A 27136-nucleotide genomic window follows, 5' to 3' on the forward strand; every position below is an offset into this window, starting at 1 on the left:
TATGGTATTAACGGACCCTGTATATAGTATGTTATTGAACTGACCCTGTATATAGTATGTTATTGACCTGACCCTATATATAGTATGTTATTGACCTGACCCTGTATATTGTACGGTATTAACTGACCCTGTATATATTATGGTATTAACTGACCCTGTATATAGTATGGTATTAACTGACCCTGTATATAATATGGTATTGAACTGACCCTGTATATAATATGGTATTAACTGACCCTGTATATTGTATGGTATTAACTGACCCTGTATATAGTATGGTAATACCTGACCCTGTATATAGTATGGTATTAACTGACCCTGTGTATAGTATGGCACTAACTGACCCTGTATATAGTATGGTATTAATATGGTATTAACTGACCCTGTATATAGTATGGTATTAACTGACCCTGTATATAGTATGGTATTAACTGACCCTGTATATAATATGGTATTAACTGACCCTGTATATTGTATGGTATTAACTGACCCTGTATATAGTATGGTAATACCTGACCCTGTATATAGTATGGTATTAACTGACCCTGTGTATAGTATGGCACTAACTGACCCTGTATATAGTATGGTATTAATATGGTATTAACTGACCCTGTATATAGTATGGTATTAACTGACCCTGTATATAGTAAGGTATTACCTGACCCTGTATATAGTATGGTATTAACTGACCCTGTATATAGTATGGTATTAACTGACCCTGTATATAGTATGGTATTAACTGACCCTGTATATAGTATGTTATTGACCTGACCCTGTATATAGTATGGTACTATCTGACCCTGTATATAGTATGGTACTAACTGACCCTGTATATAGTATGGTATTACCTGACCCTGTATATAGTATGGTATTAACTGACCCTGTATATAGTATGTTATTGACCTGACCCTGTATATAGTATGGTATTAACTGACCCTGTATATAGTATGGTATTAACTGACCCTGTATATGGTATGGTATTAACTGACCCTGTATATAGTATGGTATTACCTGACCATGTATATAGTATGGTATTAACTGACCCGGTATATAGTATGGTATTAACTGACCCTGTATATAGTATGTTATTGAACTGACCCTGTATATAGTATGTTATTGACCTGACCCTATATATAGTATGTTATTGACCTGACCCTGTATATTGTACGGTATTAACTGACCCTGTATATATTATGGTATTAACTGACCCTGTATATAGTATGGTATTAACTGACCCTGTATATAATATGGTATTGAACTGACCCTGTATATAATATGGTATTAACTGACCCTGTATATTGTATGGTATTAACTGACCCTGTATATAGTATGGTATTACCTGACCCTGTATATAGTATGGTATTAACTGACCCTGTGTATAGTATGGCACTAACTGACCCTGTATATAGTATGGTACCAACTGACCCTGTATATAGTATGGTATTACCTGACCCTGTATATAGTATGGTATTAACTGACCCTGTATATAGTATGGTATTAACTGACCCTGTATATAGTATGGTATTAACTGACCCTGTATATAGTATGGTATTAACTGACCCTGTATATTATGTTATTGACCTGACCCTGTATATAGTATGGTACTAACTGATCCTGTATATAGTATGGTACTAACTGACCCTGTATATAGTATGGTATTACCTGACCCTGTATATAGTATGGTATTAACTGACCCTGTATATAGTATGGTATTATCTGACCCTGTATATAGTATGGTATTAACTGACCCTGTATATAGTATGGTATTCAACTGACCCTGTATATAGTATGTTATTATCTGACCCTGTATATAGTATGGTATTAACAGACCCTGTATATAGTATGGTATTAACTGACCCAGTATATAGTATGTTATTGACCTGACCCTGTATATAGTATGGTATTACCTGACCATGTATATAGTATGGTATTAACTGACCCGGTATATAGTATGGTATTAACTGACCCTGTATATGGTATGGTATTAACTGACCCTGTATATAGTATGGTATTACCTGACCATGTATATAGTATGGTATTAACTGACCCGGTATATAGTATGGTATTAACTGACCCTGTATATAGTATGTTATTGAACTGACCCTGTATATAGTATGTTATTGACCTGACCCTATATATAGTATGTTATTGACCTGACCCTGTATATTGTACGGTATTAACTGACCCTGTATATATTATGGTATTAACTGACCCTGTATATAGTATGGTATTAACTGACCCTGTATATAATATGGTATTGAACTGACCCTGTATATAATATGGTATTAACTGACCCTGTATATTGTATGGTATTAACTGACCCTGTATATAGTATGGTAATACCTGACCCTGTATATAGTATGGTATTAACTGACCCTGTGTATAGTATGGCACTAACTGACCCTGTATATAGTATGGTATTAATATGGTATTAACTGACCCTGTATATAGTATGGTATTAACTGACCCTGTATATAGTATGGTATTACCTGACCCTGTATATAGTATGGTACTAACTGACGCTGTATATAGTATGGTTATACCTGACCCTGTATATAGTATGGTATTAACTGACCCTGTGTATAGTATGGCACTAACTGACCCTGTATATAGTATGGTATTAATATGGTATTAACTGACCCTGTATATAGTATGGTATTAACTGACCCTGTATATAGTATGGTATTAACTGACCCTGTATATAGTATGGTACTAACTGACGCTGTATATAGTATGGTTATACCTGACCCTGTATATAGTATGGTATTAACTGACCCTGTATATAGTATTGTATTGACCTGACCCTGTATATAGTATGTAATTGACCTGACCCTGTATATAGTAAGGTATTACCTGACCCTGTATATAGTATGGTATTAACTGACCCTGTATATAGTATGGTATTAACTGACCCTGTATATAGTATGGTATTAACTGACCCTGTATATAGTATGTTATTGACCTGACCCTGTATATAGTATGGTACTATCTGACCCTGTATATAGTATGGTACTAACTGACCCTGTATATAGTATGGTATTACCTGACCCTGTATATAGTATGGTATTAACTGACCCTGTATATAGTATGTTATTGACCTGACCCTGTATATAGTATGGTATTAACTGACCCTGTATATAGTATGGTATTAACTGACCCTGTATATGGTATGGTATTAACTGACCCTGTATATAGTATGGTATTACCTGACCATGTATATAGTATGGTATTAACTGACCCGGTATATAGTATGGTATTAACTGACCCTGTATATAGTATGTTATTGAACTGACCCTGTATATAGTATGTTATTGACCTGACCCTATATATAGTATGTTATTGACCTGACCCTGTATATTGTACGGTATTAACTGACCCTGTATATATTATGGTATTAACTGACCCTGTATATAGTATGGTATTAACTGACCCTGTATATAATATGGTATTGAACTGACCCTGTATATAATATGGTATTAACTGACCCTGTATATTGTATGGTATTAACTGACCCTGTATATAGTATGGTATTACCTGACCCTGTATATAGTATGGTATTAACTGACCCTGTGTATAGTATGGCACTAACTGACCCTGTATATAGTATGGTACCAACTGACCCTGTATATAGTATGGTATTACCTGACCCTGTATATAGTATGGTATTAACTGACCCTGTATATAGTATGGTATTAACTGACCCTGTATATAGTATGGTATTAACTGACCCTGTATATAGTATGGTATTAACTGACCCTGTATATTATGTTATTGACCTGACCCTGTATATAGTATGGTACTAACTGATCCTGTATATAGTATGGTACTAACTGACCCTGTATATAGTATGGTATTACCTGACCCTGTATATAGTATGGTATTAACTGACCCTGTATATAGTATGGTATTATCTGACCCTGTATATAGTATGGTATTAACTGACCCTGTATATAGTATGGTATTCAACTGACCCTGTATATAGTATGTTATTATCTGACCCTGTATATAGTATGGTATTAACAGACCCTGTATATAGTATGGTATTAACTGACCCAGTATATAGTATGTTATTGACCTGACCCTGTATATAGTATGGTATTACCTGACCATGTATATAGTATGGTATTAACTGACCCGGTATATAGTATGGTATTAACTGACCCTGTATATGGTATGGTATTAACTGACCCTGTATATAGTATGGTATTACCTGACCATGTATATAGTATGGTATTAACTGACCCGGTATATAGTATGGTATTAACTGACCCTGTATATAGTATGTTATTGAACTGACCCTGTATATAGTATGTTATTGACCTGACCCTATATATAGTATGTTATTGACCTGACCCTGTATATTGTACGGTATTAACTGACCCTGTATATATTATGGTATTAACTGACCCTGTATATAGTATGGTATTAACTGACCCTGTATATAATATGGTATTGAACTGACCCTGTATATAATATGGTATTAACTGACCCTGTATATTGTATGGTATTAACTGACCCTGTATATAGTATGGTAATACCTGACCCTGTATATAGTATGGTATTAACTGACCCTGTGTATAGTATGGCACTAACTGACCCTGTATATAGTATGGTATTAATATGGTATTAACTGACCCTGTATATAGTATGGTATTAACTGACCCTGTATATAGTATGGTATTACCTGACCCTGTATATAGTATGGTACTAACTGACGCTGTATATAGTATGGTTATACCTGACCCTGTATATAGTATGGTATTAACTGACCCTGTATATAGTATTGTATTGACCTGACCCTGTATATAGTATGTAATTGACCTGACCCTGTATATAGTAAGGTATTACCTGACCCTGTATATAGTATGGTATTAACTGACCCTGTATATAGTATGGTATTAACTGACCCTGTATATAGTATGGTATTAACTGACCCTGTATATAGTATGTTATTGACCTGACCCTGTATATAGTATGGTACTATCTGACCCTGTATATAGTATGGTACTAACTGACCCTGTATATAGTATGGTATTACCTGACCCTGTATATAGTATGGTATTAACTGACCCTGTATATAGTATGTTATTGACCTGACCCTGTATATAGTATGGTATTAACTGACCCTGTATATAGTATGGTATTAACTGACCCTGTATATGGTATGGTATTAACTGACCCTGTATATAGTATGGTATTACCTGACCATGTATATAGTTTGGTATTAACTGACCCGGTATATAGTATGGTATTAACTGACCCTGTATATAGTATGTTATTGAACTGACCCTGTATATAGTATGTTATTGACCTGACCCTATATATAGTATGTTATTGACCTGACCCTGTATATTGTACGGTATTAACTGACCCTGTATATATTATGGTATTAACTGACCCTGTATATAGTATGGTATTAACTGACCCTGTATATAATATGGTATTGAACTGACCCTGTATATAATATGGTATTAACTGACCCTGTATATTGTATGGTATTAACTGACCCTGTATATAGTATGGTATTACCTGACCCTGTATATAGTATGGTATTAACTGACCCTGTGTATAGTATGGCACTAACTGACCCTGTATATAGTATGGTACCAACTGACCCTGTATATAGTATGGTATTACCTGACCCTGTATATAGTATGGTATTAACTGACCCTGTATATAGTATGGTATTAACTGACCCTGTATATAGTATGGTATTAACTGACCCTGTATATAGTATGGTATTAACTGACCCTGTATATTATGTTATTGACCTGACCCTGTATATAGTATGGTACTAACTGATCCTGTATATAGTATAGTACTAACTGACCCTGTATATAGTATGGTATTACCTGACCCTGTATATAGTATGGTATTAACTGACCCTGTATATAGTATGGTATTATCTGACCCTGTATATAGTATGGTATTAACTGACCCTGTATATAGTATGGTATTCAACTGACCCTGTATATAGTATGTTATTATCTGACCCTGTATATAGTATGGTATTAACAGACCCTGTATATAGTATGGTATTAACTGACCCAGTATATAGTATGTTATTGACCTGACCCTGTATATAGTATGGTATTACCTGACCATGTATATAGTATGGTATTAACTGACCCGGTATATAGTATGGTATTAACTGACCCTGTATATGGTATGGTATTAACTGACCCTGTATATAGTATGGTATTACCTGACCATGTATATAGTATGGTATTAACTGACCCGGTATATAGTATGGTATTAACTGACCCTGTATATAGTATGTTATTGAACTGACCCTGTATATAGTATGTTATTGACCTGACCCTATATATAGTATGTTATTGACCTGACCCTGTATATTGTACGGTATTAACTGACCCTGTATATATTATGGTATTAACTGACCCTGTATATAGTATGGTATTAACTGACCCTGTATATAATATGGTATTGAACTGACCCTGTATATAATATGGTATTAACTGACCCTGTATATTGTATGGTATTAACTGACCCTGTATATAGTATGGTAATACCTGACCCTGTATATAGTATGGTATTAACTGACCCTGTGTATAGTATGGCACTAACTGACCCTGTATATAGTATGGTATTAATATGGTATTAACTGACCCTGTATATAGTATGGTATTAACTGACCCTGTATATAGTATGGTATTAACTGACCCTGTATATAGTATGGTACTAACTGACGCTGTATATAGTATGGTTATACCTGACCCTGTATATAGTATGGTATTAACTGACCCTGTATATAGTATGGTATTGACCTGACCCTGTATATAGTATGTTATTGACCTGACCCTTTATATAGTAAGGTATTACCTGACCCTGTATATAGTATGGTATTAACTGACCCTGTATATAGTATGGTATTAACTGACCCTGTATATAGTATGGTATTAACTGACCCTGTATATAGTATGTTATTGACCTGACCCTGTATATAGTATGGTACTATCTGACCCTGTATATAGTATGGTACTAACTGACCCTGTATATAGTATGGTATTACCTGACCCTGTATATAGTATGGTATTAACTGACCCTGTATATAGTATGTTATTGACCTGACCCTGTATATAGTATGGTATTAACTGACCCTGTATATAGTATGGTATTAACTGACCCTGTATATGGTATGGTATTAACTGACCCTGTATATAGTATGGTATTACCTGACCATGTATATAGTATGGTATTAACTGACCCGGTATATAGTATGGTATTAACTGACCCTGTATATAGTATGTTATTGAACTGACCCTGTTCATAGTATGTTATTGACCTGACCCTATATATAGTATGTTATTGACCTGACCCTGTATATTGTACGGTATTAACTGACCCTGTATATATTATGGTATTAACTGACCCTGTATATAGTATGGTATTAACTGACCCTGTATATAATATGGTATTGAACTGACCCTGTATATAATATGGTATTAACTGACCCTGTATATTGTATGGTATTAACTGACCCTGTATATAGTATGGTATTACCTGACCCTGTATATAGTATGGTATTAACTGACCCAGTATATAGTATGTTATTGACCTGACCCTGTATATAGTATGGTATTACCTGACCATGTATATAGTATGGTATTAACTGACCCGGTATATAGTATGGTATTAACTGACCCTGTATATGGTATGGTATTAACTGACCCTGTATATAGTATGGTATTACCTGACCATGTATATAGTATGGTATTAACTGACCCGGTATATAGTATGGTATTAACTGACCCTGTATATAGTATGTTATTGAACTGACCCTGTATATAGTATGTTATTGACCTGACCCTATATATAGTATGTTATTGACCTGACCCTGTATATTGTACGGTATTAACTGACCCTGTATATATTATGGTATTAACTGACCCTGTATATAGTATGGTATTAACTGACCCTGTATATAATATGGTATTGAACTGACCCTGTATATAATATGGTATTAACTGACCCTGTATATTGTATGGTATTAACTGACCCTGTATATAGTATGGTAATACCTGACCCTGTATATAGTATGGTATTAACTGACCCTGTGTATAGTATGGCACTAACTGACCCTGTATATAGTATGGTATTAATATGGTATTAACTGACCCTGTATATAGTATGGTATTAACTGACCCTGTATATAGTATGGTATTAACTGACCCTGTATATAGTATGGTACTAACTGACGCTGTATATAGTATGGTTATACCTGACCCTGTATATAGTATGGTATTAACTGACCCTGTATATAGTATTGTATTGACCTGACCCTGTATATAGTATGTAATTGACCTGACCCTGTATATAGTAAGGTATTACCTGACCCTGTATATAGTATGGTATTAACTGACCCTGTATATAGTATGGTATTAACTGACCCTGTATATAGTATGGTATTAACTGACCCTGTATATAGTATGTTATTGACCTGACCCTGTATATAGTATGGTACTATCTGACCCTGTATATAGTATGGTACTAACTGACCCTGTATATAGTATGGTATTACCTGACCCTGTATATAGTATGGTATTAACTGACCCTGTATATAGTATGTTATTGACCTGACCCTGTATATAGTATGGTATTAACTGACCCTGTATATAGTATGGTATTAACTGACCCTGTATATGGTATGGTATTAACTGACCCTGTATATAGTATGGTATTACCTGACCATGTATATAGTATGGTATTAACTGACCCGGTATATAGTATGGTATTAACTGACCCTGTATATAGTATGTTATTGAACTGACCCTGTATATAGTATGTTATTGACCTGACCCTATATATAGTATGTTATTGACCTGACCCTGTATATTGTACGGTATTAACTGACCCTGTATATATTATGGTATTAACTGACCCTGTATATAGTATGGTATTAACTGACCCTGTATATAATATGGTATTGAACTGACCCTGTATATAATATGGTATTAACTGACCCTGTATATTGTATGGTATTAACTGACCCTGTATATAGTATGGTATTACCTGACCCTGTATATAGTATGGTATTAACTGACCCTGTGTATAGTATGGCACTAACTGACCCTGTATATAGTATGGTACCAACTGACCCTGTATATAGTATGGTATTACCTGACCCTGTATATAGTATGGTATTAACTGACCCTGTATATAGTATGGTATTAACTGACCCTGTATATAGTATGGTATTAACTGACCCTGTATATAGTATGGTATTAACTGACCCTGTATATTATGTTATTGACCTGACCCTGTATATAGTATGGTACTAACTGATCCTGTATATAGTATGGTACTAACTGACCCTGTATATAGTATGGTATTACCTGACCCTGTATATAGTATGGTATTAACTGACCCTGTATATAGTATGGTATTATCTGACCCTGTATATAGTATGGTATTAACTGACCCTGTATATAGTATGGTATTCAACTGACCCTGTATATAGTATGTTATTATCTGACCCTGTATATAGTATGGTATTAACAGACCCTGTATATAGTATGGTATTAACTGACCCAGTATATAGTATGTTATTGACCTGACCCTGTATATAGTATGGTATTACCTGACCATGTATATAGTATGGTATTAACTGACCCGGTATATAGTATGGTATTAACTGACCCTGTATATGGTATGGTATTAACTGACCCTGTATATAGTATGGTATTACCTGACCATGTATATAGTATGGTATTAACTGACCCGGTATATAGTATGGTATTAACTGACCCTGTATATAGTATGTTATTGAACTGACCCTGTATATAGTATGTTATTGACCTGACCCTATATATAGTATGTTATTGACCTGACCCTGTATATTGTACGGTATTAACTGACCCTGTATATATTATGGTATTAACTGACCCTGTATATAGTATGGTATTAACTGACCCTGTATATAATATGGTATTGAACTGACCCTGTATATAATATGGTATTAACTGACCCTGTATATTGTATGGTATTAACTGACCCTGTATATAGTATGGTAATACCTGACCCTGTATATAGTATGGTATTAACTGACCCTGTGTATAGTATGGCACTAACTGACCCTGTATATAGTATGGTATTAATATGGTATTAACTGACCCTGTATATAGTATGGTATTAACTGACCCTGTATATAGTATGGTATTACCTGACCCTGTATATAGTATGGTACTAACTGACGCTGTATATAGTATGGTTATACCTGACCCTGTATATAGTATGGTATTAACTGACCCTGTATATAGTATTGTATTGACCTGACCCTGTATATAGTATGTAATTGACCTGACCCTGTATATAGTAAGGTATTACCTGACCCTGTATATAGTATGGTATTAACTGACCCTGTATATAGTATGGTATTAACTGACCCTGTATATAGTATGGTATTAACTGACCCTGTATATAGTATGTTATTGACCTGACCCTGTATATAGTATGGTACTATCTGACCCTGTATATAGTATGGTACTAACTGACCCTGTATATAGTATGGTATTACCTGACCCTGTATATAGTATGGTATTAACTGACCCTGTATATAGTATGTTATTGACCTGACCCTGTATATAGTATGGTATTAACTGACCCTGTATATAGTATGGTATTAACTGACCCTGTATATGGTATGGTATTAACTGACCCTGTATATAGTATGGTATTACCTGACCATGTATATAGTTTGGTATTAACTGACCCGGTATATAGTATGGTATTAACTGACCCTGTATATAGTATGTTATTGAACTGACCCTGTATATAGTATGTTATTGACCTGACCCTATATATAGTATGTTATTGACCTGACCCTGTATATTGTACGGTATTAACTGACCCTGTATATATTATGGTATTAACTGACCCTGTATATAGTATGGTATTAACTGACCCTGTATATAATATGGTATTGAACTGACCCTGTATATAATATGGTATTAACTGACCCTGTATATTGTATGGTATTAACTGACCCTGTATATAGTATGGTATTACCTGACCCTGTATATAGTATGGTATTAACTGACCCTGTGTATAGTATGGCACTAACTGACCCTGTATATAGTATGGTACCAACTGACCCTGTATATAGTATGGTATTACCTGACCCTGTATATAGTATGGTATTAACTGACCCTGTATATAGTATGGTATTAACTGACCCTGTATATAGTATGGTATTAACTGACCCTGTATATAGTATGGTATTAACTGACCCTGTATATTATGTTATTGACCTGACCCTGTATATAGTATGGTACTAACTGATCCTGTATATAGTATAGTACTAACTGACCCTGTATATAGTATGGTATTACCTGACCCTGTATATAGTATGGTATTAACTGACCCTGTATATAGTATGGTATTATCTGACCCTGTATATAGTATGGTATTAACTGACCCTGTATATAGTATGGTATTCAACTGACCCTGTATATAGTATGTTATTATCTGACCCTGTATATAGTATGGTATTAACAGACCCTGTATATAGTATGGTATTAACTGACCCAGTATATAGTATGTTATTGACCTGACCCTGTATATAGTATGGTATTACCTGACCATGTATATAGTATGGTATTAACTGACCCGGTATATAGTATGGTATTAACTGACCCTGTATATGGTATGGTATTAACTGACCCTGTATATAGTATGGTATTACCTGACCATGTATATAGTATGGTATTAACTGACCCGGTATATAGTATGGTATTAACTGACCCTGTATATAGTATGTTATTGAACTGACCCTGTATATAGTATGTTATTGACCTGACCCTATATATAGTATGTTATTGACCTGACCCTGTATATTGTACGGTATTAACTGACCCTGTATATATTATGGTATTAACTGACCCTGTATATAGTATGGTATTAACTGACCCTGTATATAATATGGTATTGAACTGACCCTGTATATAATATGGTATTAACTGACCCTGTATATTGTATGGTATTAACTGACCCTGTATATAGTATGGTAATACCTGACCCTGTATATAGTATGGTATTAACTGACCCTGTGTATAGTATGGCACTAACTGACCCTGTATATAGTATGGTATTAATATGGTATTAACTGACCCTGTATATAGTATGGTATTAACTGACCCTGTATATAGTATGGTATTAACTGACCCTGTATATAGTATGGTACTAACTGACGCTGTATATAGTATGGTTATACCTGACCCTGTATATAGTATGGTATTAACTGACCCTGTATATAGTATGGTATTGACCTGACCCTGTATATAGTATGTTATTGACCTGACCCTTTATATAGTAAGGTATTACCTGACCCTGTATATAGTATGGTATTAACTGACCCTGTATATAGTATGGTATTAACTGACCCTGTATATAGTATGGTATTAACTGACCCTGTATATAGTATGTTATTGACCTGACCCTGTATATAGTATGGTACTATCTGACCCTGTATATAGTATGGTACTAACTGACCCTGTATATAGTATGGTATTACCTGACCCTGTATATAGTATGGTATTAACTGACCCTGTATATAGTATGTTATTGACCTGACCCTGTATATAGTATGGTATTAACTGACCCTGTATATAGTATGGTATTAACTGACCCTGTATATGGTATGGTATTAACTGACCCTGTATATAGTATGGTATTACCTGACCATGTATATAGTATGGTATTAACTGACCCGGTATATAGTATGGTATTAACTGACCCTGTATATAGTATGTTATTGAACTGACCCTGTTCATAGTATGTTATTGACCTGACCCTATATATAGTATGTTATTGACCTGACCCTGTATATTGTACGGTATTAACTGACCCTGTATATATTATGGTATTAACTGACCCTGTATATAGTATGGTATTAACTGACCCTGTATATAATATGGTATTGAACTGACCCTGTATATAATATGGTATTAACTGACCCTGTATATTGTATGGTATTAACTGACCCTGTATATAGTATGGTATTACCTGACCCTGTATATAGTATGGTATTAACTGACCCAGTATATAGTATGTTATTGACCTGACCCTGTATATAGTATGGTATTACCTGACCATGTATATAGTATGGTATTAACTGACCCGGTATATAGTATGGTATTAACTGACCCTGTATATGGTATGGTATTAACTGACCCTGTATATAGTATGGTATTACCTGACCATGTATATAGTATGGTATTAACTGACCCGGTATATAGTATGGTATTAACTGACCCTGTATATAGTATGTTATTGAACTGACCCTGTATATAGTATGTTATTGACCTGACCCTATATATAGTATGTTATTGACCTGACCCTGTATATTGTACGGTATTAACTGACCCTGTATATATTATGGTATTAACTGACCCTGTATATAGTATGGTATTAACTGACCCTGTATATAATATGGTATTGAACTGACCCTGTATATAATATGGTATTAACTGACCCTGTATATTGTATGGTATTAACTGACCCTGTATATAGTATGGTAATACCTGACCCTGTATATAGTATGGTATTAACTGACCCTGTGTATAGTATGGCACTAACTGACCCTGTATATAGTATGGTATTAATATGGTATTAACTGACCCTGTATATAGTATGGTATTAACTGACCCTGTATATAGTATGGTATTAACTGACCCTGTATATAGTATGGTACTAACTGACGCTGTATATAGTATGGTTATACCTGACCCTGTATATAGTATGGTATTAACTGACCCTGTATATAGTATTGTATTGACCTGACCCTGTATATAGTATGTAATTGACCTGACCCTGTATATAGTAAGGTATTACCTGACCCTGTATATAGTATGGTATTAACTGACCCTGTATATAGTATGGTATTAACTGACCCTGTATATAGTATGGTATTAACTGACCCTGTATATAGTATGTTATTGACCTGACCCTGTATATAGTATGGTACTATCTGACCCTGTATATAGTATGGTACTAACTGACCCTGTATATAGTATGGTATTACCTGACCCTGTATATAGTATGGTTTTAACTGACCCTGTATATAGTATGTTATTGACCTGACCCTGTATATAGTATGGTATTAACTGACCCTGTATATAGTATGGTATTAACTGACCCTGTATATGGTATGGTATTAACTGACCCTGTATATAGTATGGTATTACCTGACCATGTATATAGTTTGGTATTAACTGACCCGGTATATAGTATGGTATTAACTGACCCTGTATATAGTATGTTATTGAACTGACCCTGTATATAGTATGTTATTGACCTGACCCTATATATAGTATGTTATTGACCTGTCCCTGTATATTGTACGGTATTAACTGACCCTGTATATATTATGGTATTAACTGACCCTGTATATAGTATGGTATTAACTGACCCTGTATATAATATGGTATTGAACTGACCCTGTGTATAATATGGTATTAACTGACCCTGTATATTGTATGGTATTAACTGACCCTGTATATAGTATGGTAATACCTGACCCTGTATATAGTATGGTATTAACTGACCCTGTGTATAGTATGGCACTAACTGACCCTGTATATAGTATGGTATTAATATGGTATTAACTGACCCTGTATATAGTATGGTATTAACTGACCCTGTATATAGTATGGTATTAACTGACCCTGTATATAGTATGGTACTAACTGACGCTGTATATAGTATGGTTATACCTGACCCTGTATATAGTATGGTATTAACTGACCCTGTATATAGTATGGTATTGACCTGACCCTGTATATAGTATGTTATTGACCTGACCCTTTATATAGTAAGGTATTACCTGACCCTGTATATAGTATGGTATTAACTGACCCTGTATATAGTATGGTATTAACTGACCCTGTATATAGTATGGTATTAACTGACCCTGTATATAGTATGTTATTGACCTGACCCTGTATATAGTATGGTACTATCTGACCCTGTATATAGTATGGTACTAACTGACCCTGTATATAGTATGGTATTACCTGACCCTGTATATAGTATGGTATTAACTGACCCTGTATATAGTATGTTATTGACCTGACCCTGTATATAGTATGGTATTAACTGACCCTGTATATAGTATGGTATTAACTGACCCTGTATATGGTATGGTATTAACTGACCCTGTATATAGTATGGTATTACCTGACCATGTATATAGTATGGTATTAACTGACCCGGTATATAGTATGGTATTAACTGACCCTGTATATAGTATGTTATTGAACTGACCCTGTTCATAGTATGTTATTGACCTGACCCTATATATAGTATGTTATTGACCTGACCCTGTATATTGTACGGTATTAACTGACCCTGTATATATTATGGTATTAACTGACCCTGTATATAGTATGGTATTAACTGACCCTGTATATAATATGGTATTGAACTGACCCTGTATATAATATGGTATTAACTGACCCTGTATATTGTATGGTATTAACTGACCCTGTATATAGTATGGTATTACCTGACCCTGTATATAGTATGGTATTAACTGACCCAGTATATAGTATGTTATTGACCTGACCCTGTATATAGTATGGTATTACCTGACCATGTATATAGTATGGTATTAACTGACCCGGTATATAGTATGGTATTAACTGACCCTGTATATGGTATGGTATTAACTGACCCTGTATATAGTATGGTATTACCTGACCATGTATATAGTATGGTATTAACTGACCCGGTATATAGTATGGTATTAACTGACCCTGTATATAGTATGTTATTGAACTGACCCTGTATATAGTATGTTATTGACCTGACCCTATATATAGTATGTTATTGACCTGACCCTGTATATTGTACGGTATTAACTGACCCTGTATATATTATGGTATTAACTGACCCTGTATATAGTATGGTATTAACTGACCCTGTATATAATATGGTATTGAACTGACCCTGTATATAATATGGTATTAACTGACCCTGTATATTGTATGGTATTAACTGACCCTGTATATAGTATGGTAATACCTGACCCTGTATATAGTATGGTATTAACTGACCCTGTGTATAGTATGGCACTAACTGACCCTGTATATAGTATGGTATTAATATGGTATTAACTGACCCTGTATATAGTATGGTATTAACTGACCCTGTATATAGTATGGTATTAACTGACCCTGTATATAGTATGGTACTAACTGACGCTGTATATAGTATGGTTATACCTGACCCTGTATATAGTATGGTATTAACTGACCCTGTATATAGTATTGTATTGACCTGACCCTGTATATAGTATGTAATTGACCTGACCCTGTATATAGTAAGGTATTACCTGACCCTGTATATAGTATGGTATTAACTGACCCTGTATATAGTATGGTATTAACTGACCCTGTATATAGTATGGTATTAACTGACCCTGTATATAGTATGTTATTGACCTGACCCTGTATATAGTATGGTACTATCTGACCCTGTATATAGTATGGTACTAACTGACCCTGTATATAGTATGGTATTACCTGACCCTGTATATAGTATGGTATTAACTGACCCTGTATATAGTATGTTATTGACCTGACCCTGTATATAGTATGGTATTAACTGACCCTGTATATAGTATGGTATTAACTGACCCTGTATATGGTATGGTATTAACTGACCCTGTATATAGTATGGTATTACCTGACCATGTATATAGTTTGGTATTAACTGACCCGGTATATAGTATGGTATTAACTGACCCTGTATATAGTATGTTATTGAACTGACCCTGTATATAGTATGTTATTGACCTGACCCTATATATAGTATGTTATTGACCTGTCCCTGTATATTGTACGGTATTAACTGACCCTGTATATATTATGGTATTAACTGACCCTGTATATAGTATGGTATTAACTGACCCTGTATATAATATGGTATTGAACTGACCCTGTATATAATATGGTATTAACTGACCCTGTATATTGTATGGTATTAACTGACCCTGTATATAGTATGGTATTACCTGACCCTGTATATAGTATGGTATTAACTGACCCTGTGTATAGTATGGCACTAACTGACCCTGTATATAGTATGGTACCAACTGACCCTGTATATAGTATGGTATTACCTGACCCTGTATATAGTATGGTATTAACTGACCCTGTATATAGTATGGTATTAACTGACCCTGTATATAGTATGGTATTAACTGACCCTGTATATAGTATGGTATTAACTGACCCTGTATATTATGTTATTGACCTGACCCTGTATATAGTATGGTACTAACTGATCCTGTATATAGTATGGTACTAACTGACCCTGTATATAGTATGGTATTACCTGACCCTGTATATAGTATGGTATTAACTGACCCTGTATATAGTATGGTATTATCTGACCCTGTATATAGTATGGTATTAACTGACCCTGTATATAGTATGGTATTCAACTGACCCTGTATATAGTATGTTATTATCTGACCCTGTATATAGTATGGTATTAACAGACCCTGTATATAGTATGGTATTAACTGACCCAGTATATAGTATGTTATTGACCTGACCCTGTATATAGTATGGTATTACCTGACCATGTATATAGTATGGTATTAACTGACCCGGTATATAGTATGGTATTAACTGACCCTGTATATGGTATGGTATTAACTGACCCTGTATATAGTATGGTATTACCTGACCATGTATATAGTATGGTATTAACTGACCCGGTATATAGTATGGTATTAACTGACCCTGTATATAGTATGTTATTGAACTGACCCTGTATATAGTATGTTATTGACCTGACCCTATATATAGTATGTTATTGACCTGACCCTGTATATTGTACGGTATTAACTGACCCTGTATATATTATGGTATTAACTGACCCTGTATATAGTATGGTATTAACTGACCCTGTATATAATATGGTATTGAACTGACCCTGTATATAATATGGTATTAACTGACCCTGTATATTGTATGGTATTAACTGACCCTGTATATAGTATGGTAATACCTGACCCTGTATATAGTATGGTATTAACTGACCCTGTGTATAGTATGGCACTAACTGACCCTGTATATAGTATGGTATTAATATGGTATTAACTGACCCTGTATATAGTATGGTATTAACTGACCCTGTATATAGTATGGTATTAACTGACCCTGTATATAGTATGGTACTAACTGACGCTGTATATAGTATGGTTATACCTGACCCTGTATATAGTATGGTATTAACTGACCCTGTATATAGTATGGTATTGACCTGACCCTGTATATAGTATGTTATTGACCTGACCCTTTATATAGTAAGGTATTACCTGACCCTGTATATAGTATGGTATTAACTGACCCTGTATATAGTATGGTATTAACTGACCCTGTATATAGTATGGTATTAACTGACCCTGTATATAGTATGTTATTGACCTGACCCTGTATATAGTATGGTACTATCTGACCCTGTATATAGTATGGTACTAACTGACCCTGTATATAGTATGGTATTACCTGACCCTGTATATAGTATGGTATTAACTGACCCTGTATATAGTATGTTATTGACCTGACCCTGTATATAGTATGGTATTAACTGACCCTGTATATAGTATGGTATTAACTGACCCTGTATATGGTATGGTATTAACTGACCCTGTATATAGTATGGTATTACCTGACCATGTATATAGTATGGTATTAACTGACCCGGTATATAGTATGGTATTAACTGACCCTGTATATAGTATGTTATTGAACTGACCCTGTTCATAGTATGTTATTGACCTGACCCTATATATCGTATGTTATTGACCTGACCCTGTATATTGTACGGTATTAACTGACCCTGTATATATTATGGTATTAACTGACCCTGTATATAGTATGGTATTAACTGACCCTGTATATAATATGGTATTGAACTGACCCTGTATATAATATGGTATTAACTGACCCTGTATATTGTATGGTATTAACTGACCCTGTATATAGTATGGTATTACCTGACCCTGTATATAGTATGGTATTAACTGACCCTGTGTATAGTATGGCACTAACTGACCCTGTATATAGTATGGTACCAACTGACCCTGTATATAGTGTGGTATTACCTGACCCTGTATATAGTATGGTATTAACTGACCCTGTATATAGTATGGTATTAACTGACCCTGTATATAGTATGGTATTAACTGACCTTGTATATAGTATGGTATTAACTGACCCTGTATATTATGTTATTGACCTGACCCTGTATATAGTATGGTACTAACTGACCCTGTATATAGTATGGTACTAACTGACCCTGTATATAGTATGGTATTACCTGACCCTGTATATAGTATGGTATTAACTGACGCTGTATATAGTATGGTATTAACTGACCCTGTATATAGTATGTTATTGACCTGACCCTGTATTAAGTATGGTATTAACTGACCCTGTATATAGTATGGTTATACCTGACCCTGTATATAGTATGGTATTAACTGACCCTGTATATAGTATGGTATTATCTGACCCTGTATATAGTATGGTATTAACTGACCCTGTATTTTGTATGGTATTCAACTGACCCTGTATATAGTATGTTATTATCTGACCCTGTATATAGTATGGTATTAACAGACCCTGTATATAGTATGTTATTGACCTGACTCTGTATATAGTATGGTATTATCTGACCCTGTATATAGTATGGTATTACCTGACCCTGTATATAGTATGGTATTAACTGACCCTGTATATAGTATGGTACTAACTGACCCTGTATATAGTATGGTATTACCTGACCCTGTATATAGTATGGTATTAACTGACCCTGTATATAGTATGGTATTAACTGACCCTGTATATAGTATTGTATTAACTGACCCTGTATATAGTATGCTATTAACTGACCCTGTATATAGTATGTTATTGACCTGACCCTGTATATAGTATGGTACTAACTGACCCTGTATATAGTATGGTACTAACTGACCCTGTATATAGTATGGTATTACCTGACCCTGTATATAGTATGGTATTAACTGACCCTGTATATAGTATGTTATTGACCTGACCCTGTATATAGTATGGTATTAACTGACCCTGTATATAGTATGGTATTAACTGACCCTGTATATGGTATGGTATTAACTGACCCTGTATATAGTATGGTATTACCTGACCCTGTATATAGTATGGTATTAACTGACCCTGTATATAGTATGGTATTAACTGACCCTGTATATAGTATGTTATTGAACTGACCCTGTATATAGTATGTTATTGACCTGACCCTATATATAGTATGTTATTGACCTGACCCTGTATATTGTACGGTATTAACTGACCCTGCATATATTATGGTATTAACTGACCCTGTATATAATATGGTATTGAACTGACCCTGTATATAATATGGTATTAACTGACCCTGTATATAGTATTGTATTAACTGACCCTGTATATAGTATGCTATTAACTGACCCTGTATATAGTATGTTATTGACCTGACCCTGTATATAGTATGGTACTAACTGACCCTGTATATAGTATGGTACTAACTGACCCTGTATATAGTATGGTACTAACTGACCCTGTATATAGTATGGTATTACCTGACCCTGTATATAGTATGGTATTAACTGACGCTGTATATAGTATGGTATTAACTGACCCTGTTTATAGTATGTTATTGACCTGACCCTGTATATAGTATGGTATTAACTGACCCTGTATATAGTATGGTTATACCTGACCCTGTATATAGTATGGTATTAACTGACCCTGTATATAGTATGATATTAACTGACCCTGTATATAGTATGCTATTAACTGACCCTGTATATAATATGGTATTGAACTGACCCTGTATATAATATGGTAAATATGGTATTAACTGACCCTGTATATAGTATGGTATTAACTGACCCTGTATATAGTATGGTATTAACTGACCCTGTATATAGTATGGTACTAACTGACCCTGTATATAGTATGGTTATACCTGACCCTGTATATAGTATGGTATTAACTGACCCTGTATATAGTATGGTATTGACCTGACCCTGTATATAGTATGTTATTGACCTGACCCTGTATATAGTAAGGTATTACCTGACCCTGTATATAGTATGGTATTAACTGACCCTGTATATAGTATGGTATTAACTGACCCTGTATATAGTATGTTTTTGAACTGAAACTGTATATAGTATGGTATTAACGGACGCTGTATATAGTATGGTATTAACTGACCCTGTATATAGTATGGTATTGAACTGACCCTGTATATAGTATGTTATTAACTGACCCTGTATATAGTATGGTATTAACTGACCCTATATATAGTATGGTACTAACTGACCCTTTATATAGTATGGTATTAACTTACCCTGTATATAGTATGCTATTAACTGATCCTGTATATAATATGGTATTGACCTGACCCTGTATATAATATGGTAAATATGGTATTAACTGACCCTGTATATAGTATGGTACTAACTGACCCTGTATTTAGTATGGTATTACCTGACCCTGTATTTAGTATGGTATTAACTGACCCTGTATATAGTATGTTATTGACCTGACCCTGTATATAGTATGGTATTTACTGACCCTGTATATAGTATGGTATTAACTGACCCTGTATATGGTATGGTATTAACTGACCCTGTATATAGTGTGGTATTAACTGACCCTGTATATAGTATGTTATTGAACTGACCCTGTATATAGTATGGTATTAACTGACCCTGTATGTAGTATGGTATTAACTGACCCTGTATATAGTATGGTATTGAACTGACCCTGTGAATAGTATGTTATTAACTGACCCTGTATATAGTATGGTATTAACTGACCCTGTATATAGTATGGTACTAACTGACCCTGTATATAGTATGGTATTAACTGACCCTGTATATAGTATGCTATTAACTGACCCTGTATATAATATGATATTGAACTGACCCAGTATATAATATGGTAAATATGGTATTAACTGACCCTGTATATAGTATGGTATTAACTGACCCTGTATATAGTATGGTATTGAACTGACCCTGTATATAGTATGCTATTAACTGATCCTGTATATAATATGGTATTGAACTGACCCTGTATATAATATGGTAAATATGGTATTAACTGACCCTGTATATAGTATGGTACTAACTGACCCTGTATTTAGTATGGTATTACCTGACCCTGTATATAGTATGGTATTAACTGACCCTGTATATAGTATGTTATTGACCTGACCCTGTATATAGTAATGTATTAACTGACCCTGTATATAGTATGGTATTAACTGACCCTGTATATGGTATGGTATTAACTGACCCTGTATATAGTATGGTATTACCTGACCCTGTATATAGTATGGTATTAACTGACCCTGTATATAGTATGGTATTAACTGACCCTGTATATAGTATGTTATTGAACTGACCCTGTATATAGTATGGTATTAACTGACCCTGTATATAGTATGGTATTAACTGACCCTGTATATAGTATGGTATTGAACTGACTCTCTATATAGTATGTTATTAACTGACCCTGTATATAGTATGGTATTAACTGACCCTGTATATAGTATGGTACTAACTGACCCTGTATATAGTATGGTATTAACTGACCCTGTATATAGTATGCTATTAACTGACCCTGTATATAATATGGTATTGAACTGACCCTGTATATAATATGGTAAATATGGTATTAACTGACCCTGTATATAGTATGGTATTAACTGACCCTGTATATAGTATGGTATTAACGGACCCTGTATATAGCATGGTACTAACTGACCCTGTATATAGTATGGTTATACCTGACCCTGTATATAGTATGGTATTAACTGACCCTGTATATAGTATGGTATTAACTGACCCTGTATATAGTATGGTATTGACCTGACCCTGTATATAGTATGTTATTGACCTAACCCTGTATATAGTAAGGTATTACCTGACCCTGTATATAGTATGGTATTAACTGACCCTGTATATAGTATGGTATTAACTGACCCTGTATATAGTATGTTTTTGAACTGACCCTGTATATCGTATGGTATTAACTGACCCTGTATATAGTATGGTATTAACTGACCCTGTATATAGTATGGTACTAACTGACCCTTTATATAGTATGGTATTAACTTACCCTGTATATAGTATGCTATTAACTGATCCTGTATATAATATGGTATTGAACTGACCCTGTATATAATATGGTAAATATGGTATTAACTGACCCTGTATATAGTATGGTATTAATTGACCCTGTATATAGTATGGTATTAACTGACCCTGTATATAGTATGGTACTAACTGACCCTGTATATAGTATGGTATTACCTGACCCTGTATATAATATGGTATTATCTGACTCTGTATATAGTATGGTATTAACTGACCCTGTATATAGTGTGTTATTGAACTGACCCTGTATATAGTATGGTATTAACTGGCCCTGTATATAGTATCGTATTAACTGACCCTGTATATAATATGGTATTAACTGACCTTGTATATAGTATGGTATTAACTGACCCTGTATATAGTATGGTATTAACTGACCCTGTATATAGTATGTTATTAACTGACCCTGTATATAGTATGGTATTAACTGACCCTGTATATATTATGGTATTAACTGACCCTGTATATAGTATGGTGTTAACTGACCCTGTATATATTATACTTACTTACTTACTTATTGTGTTCTTCATGTATCTTCTTATGTCTCCTGTTTTGTTTTCTAGTATTACATTGCTATTGATTACCGCATTGTTGGGTTTTGAGTTTGTAAGGAAAGTATTTCACTGTTCTGAACTTGTGCATGTGACATTCAAACTTGTAACTTAAAACTAAACTTTTCTGATGAGCTGTGTGCTGCTCACCAGTCATTAGTCTGTGTACTGCTCACCAGTCATTAGTCTGTAGCTGTGTACTGCTCACCAGTCATTAGTCTGTGTGCTGCTCACCAGTCATTAGTCTGTAGCTGTGTGCTGCTCACCAGTCATTAGTCTGTGTGCTGCTCACCAGTCATTAGTCTGTAGCTGTGTACTGCTCACCAGTCATTAGTCTGTAGCTGTGTGCTGCTCACCAGTCATTAGTCTGTAGCTGTGTACTGCTCACCAGTCATTAGTCTGTGTGCTGCTCACCAGTCATTAGTCTGTAGCTGTGTGCTGCTCACCAGTCATTAGTCTGTGTACTGCTCACCAGTCATTAGTCTGTAGCTCTGTACTGCTCACCAGTCATTAGTCTGTAGCTGTGTGCTGCTCACCAGTCATTAGTCTGTAGCTGTGTACTGCTCACCAGTCATTAGTCTGTAGCTGTGTGCTGCTCACCAGTCATTAGTCTGTAGCTGTGTGCTGCTCACCAGTCATTAGTCTGTGTGCTGCTCACCAGTCATTAGTCTGTAGCTGTGTGCTGCTCACCAGTCATTAGTCTGTGTACTGCTCACCAGTCATTAGTCTGTTTACTGCTCACCAGTCATAAGTCTGTGTACTGCTCACCAGTCATTAGTCTGTGTGCTGCTCACCAGTCATTAGTCTGTGTACTACTCACCAGTCATTAGTCTGTGTACTGCTCACCAGTCATTAGTCTGTGTGCTGCTCACCAGTCATCAGTCTGTAGCTGTGTGCTGCTCACCAGTCATTAGTCTGTGTACTGCTCACCAGTCATTAGTCTGTGTACTGCTCACCAGTCATTAGTCTGTAGCTGTGTGCTGCTCACCAGTCATTAGTCTGTGTTCTGCTCACCAGTCATTAGTCTGTGTGCTGCACACCAGTCATTAGTCGGTGGCTGTGTGCTGCTCACCAGTCATTAGTCTGTTTACTGCTCACCAGTCATTAGTCTGTGTACTGCTCACCAGTAATTAGTCTGTTTACTGCTCACCAGTAATTAGTCTATGTGCTGCTCACCAGTCATTAGTCTGTAGCTGTATACTGCTCACCAGTCATTAGTGTGTGTGCTGCTCACCAGTCATTAGTCTGTGTTCTACTCACCAGTCATTAGTCTGTGTACTGCTCACCAGGCATTAGTCTGTGTGCTGCTCACCAGTCATTAGTCTGTGTACTGCTCACCAGTCATTATTCTGTGTACTGCTCACCAGTCATTAGTCTGTAGCTGTGTACTGCTCACCAGTCATTAGTCTGTGTACTGCTCACCAGTCATTAGTCTGTGTACTGCTCACCAGTCATTAGTCTGTAGCTGTGTGCTGCTCACCAGTCATTAGTCTGTGTGCTGCTCACCAGTCATTAGTCTGTGTACTGCTCACCAGTCATTAGTCTGTAGCTGTGTGCTGCTCACCAGTCATTAGTCTGTTTACTGCTCACCAGTCATTAGTCTGTAGCTGTGTACTGCTCACCAGTCATTAGTCTGTGTGCTGCTCACCAGTCATTTGTCTGTAGCTGTGTACTGCTCACCAGTCATTAGTCTTTCCCTAAAAAGTGAATATGTAGATGGTCTTTGTGAGGTGATTAATTGTGTATGCGTACTCTCTGCTGTTTTCATTGGAAGTAAGTTCAACACAAACCTGACTCCCCTGTTCTGTTTATCTTCTGTAGTGTATTCACAAGGAACCAAACCGAGGCAAACGGGCTAAACGCGGAGGAACTTACCAGAACTTGGCCAAATAAGAAAGACTCATTTTCGCTGCTAGTTTTGTGTCGGTTTTCTACGGCTTGCACTAATGAATATAACCCCGGATTGTATTTCTCACGTGTCCTTTCAGTCCGTCATGTGTCGTCTATTCTTTCTGTAGAGCTGATAGCTGACAGGTCTATGAGAAGATAAATACGCTGTGCTCAGCCCTTTTCCCTCAGTGTTTTGCCAATATAATCATTCTCACTTGTACTCTATTGGCAGGTGGAGAGAGGATTAGATTAACCTTTAATGTTAAATCAAAGGGAGGAAATCTAAACTGTTCTTCTTACTCTAGTTGCTATTGATTCCTCATTCTACCTTTTCTTCGTTTTTCTCCCATCATGTGAGCTATAATCCACCTTTGTTAAAACCATCAGTGTAGCTGGCAGTGTCACTATGAGATACAAGACTTTTCAGTCATTTCAGGAAGTACACTAACGTTCCAATTCCAACTCTCTTTTCAATTAGGAACATGTGAATATGGAATTTAGTTTTACTTTCGGAATTGACTGGAATTGAATTGGGATTTACTCCAACCCTGTGTCATGTCTCCTCAATGTTTTACAGTCAATCAAAGCACAACCCAGTCCTCTCCAAGTCCTCTCCCAGTCCTCTCCAAGTCCTCTCCAAGTCCTCTCCCAGTTCTCTCCCAGTATTCTCCGAGTCCTCTCCCAGTCCTCTCCCAGTATTCTTCCAGTCCTCTCCCAGTCCTCTCCAAGTCCTCTCCCAGTCCTCTCCAAGTCCTCTCCCAGTCCTCTCCAAGTCCTCTCCCAATATTCTCCAAGTCCTCTCCCATTCCTCTCCCGGTCCTCTCCCAGTCCTCTCCCAGCCCTCTCTCGGTCTTCTCTCTCTACATAAAGAACTTTTGCTAACCCACGTTATTGTCTCCTCTCCACTGTTATACTGTCAAATGTATCCAGATGGCTACAAGATATTTAAAGGGACTGCAAAAAAAAAAAAAAAAACATATCCCAGAAATGTTCCATATGCACAAAAAGCTTTTTTCTCTCAAATGTTTTGCCCATTTTTTTTTTTTTACATCCCTGTTAGTGAGCATTTCTCCTTTGCCAAGATAATCCACCCACCTGACAGGTGTGGCATATCAAGAAGCAGATTAAACAGTATGATCATTACATAAATGCACCTTGTGCTGAGGTGGGGGTGCTTTTGTGGGGAACAACTCATTCTGATTGGCTAGCTTCCCAGTGGGTGGGGCTATGCCCTCCCAGGACCTCCCAGGCCCTCCCAGGACCTCCCAGGCCCATTTCAAATGTCCTGATATGAACTGTAACTCAGTAAAATCTTTGAAATTGTTGCATGTTGCGTTTATATTATTGTTCAGTATGAATATAAACAAACACTGCCTCCAAACATGAATTAAACTATAGTTTTGATATCATGGATGGTCAATCCTTGCATCCAAAGCTTTGTCTATGAATTTGACATTTTCCCCCCAGCCCCATA

General features: G+C 35.6%; 1 protein-coding gene across 4 annotated transcripts in view; it reads left to right on the top strand.

Moving 5' to 3' along the window:
* LOC106595545 (receptor-type tyrosine-protein phosphatase mu) overlaps positions 1-27136 on the top strand; it is a 716546-nt gene that overhangs the window by 258569 nt on the left and 430841 nt on the right. The gene's annotated exons all lie outside the window — the stretch shown is intronic.

This window comes from Salmo salar, chromosome 14 (genome assembly GCF_965601325.2).
Source record: "Salmo salar chromosome 14, fSalSal1, whole genome shotgun sequence".
In the NCBI taxonomy this organism is placed as follows: domain Eukaryota; kingdom Metazoa; phylum Chordata; class Actinopteri; order Salmoniformes; family Salmonidae; genus Salmo; species Salmo salar.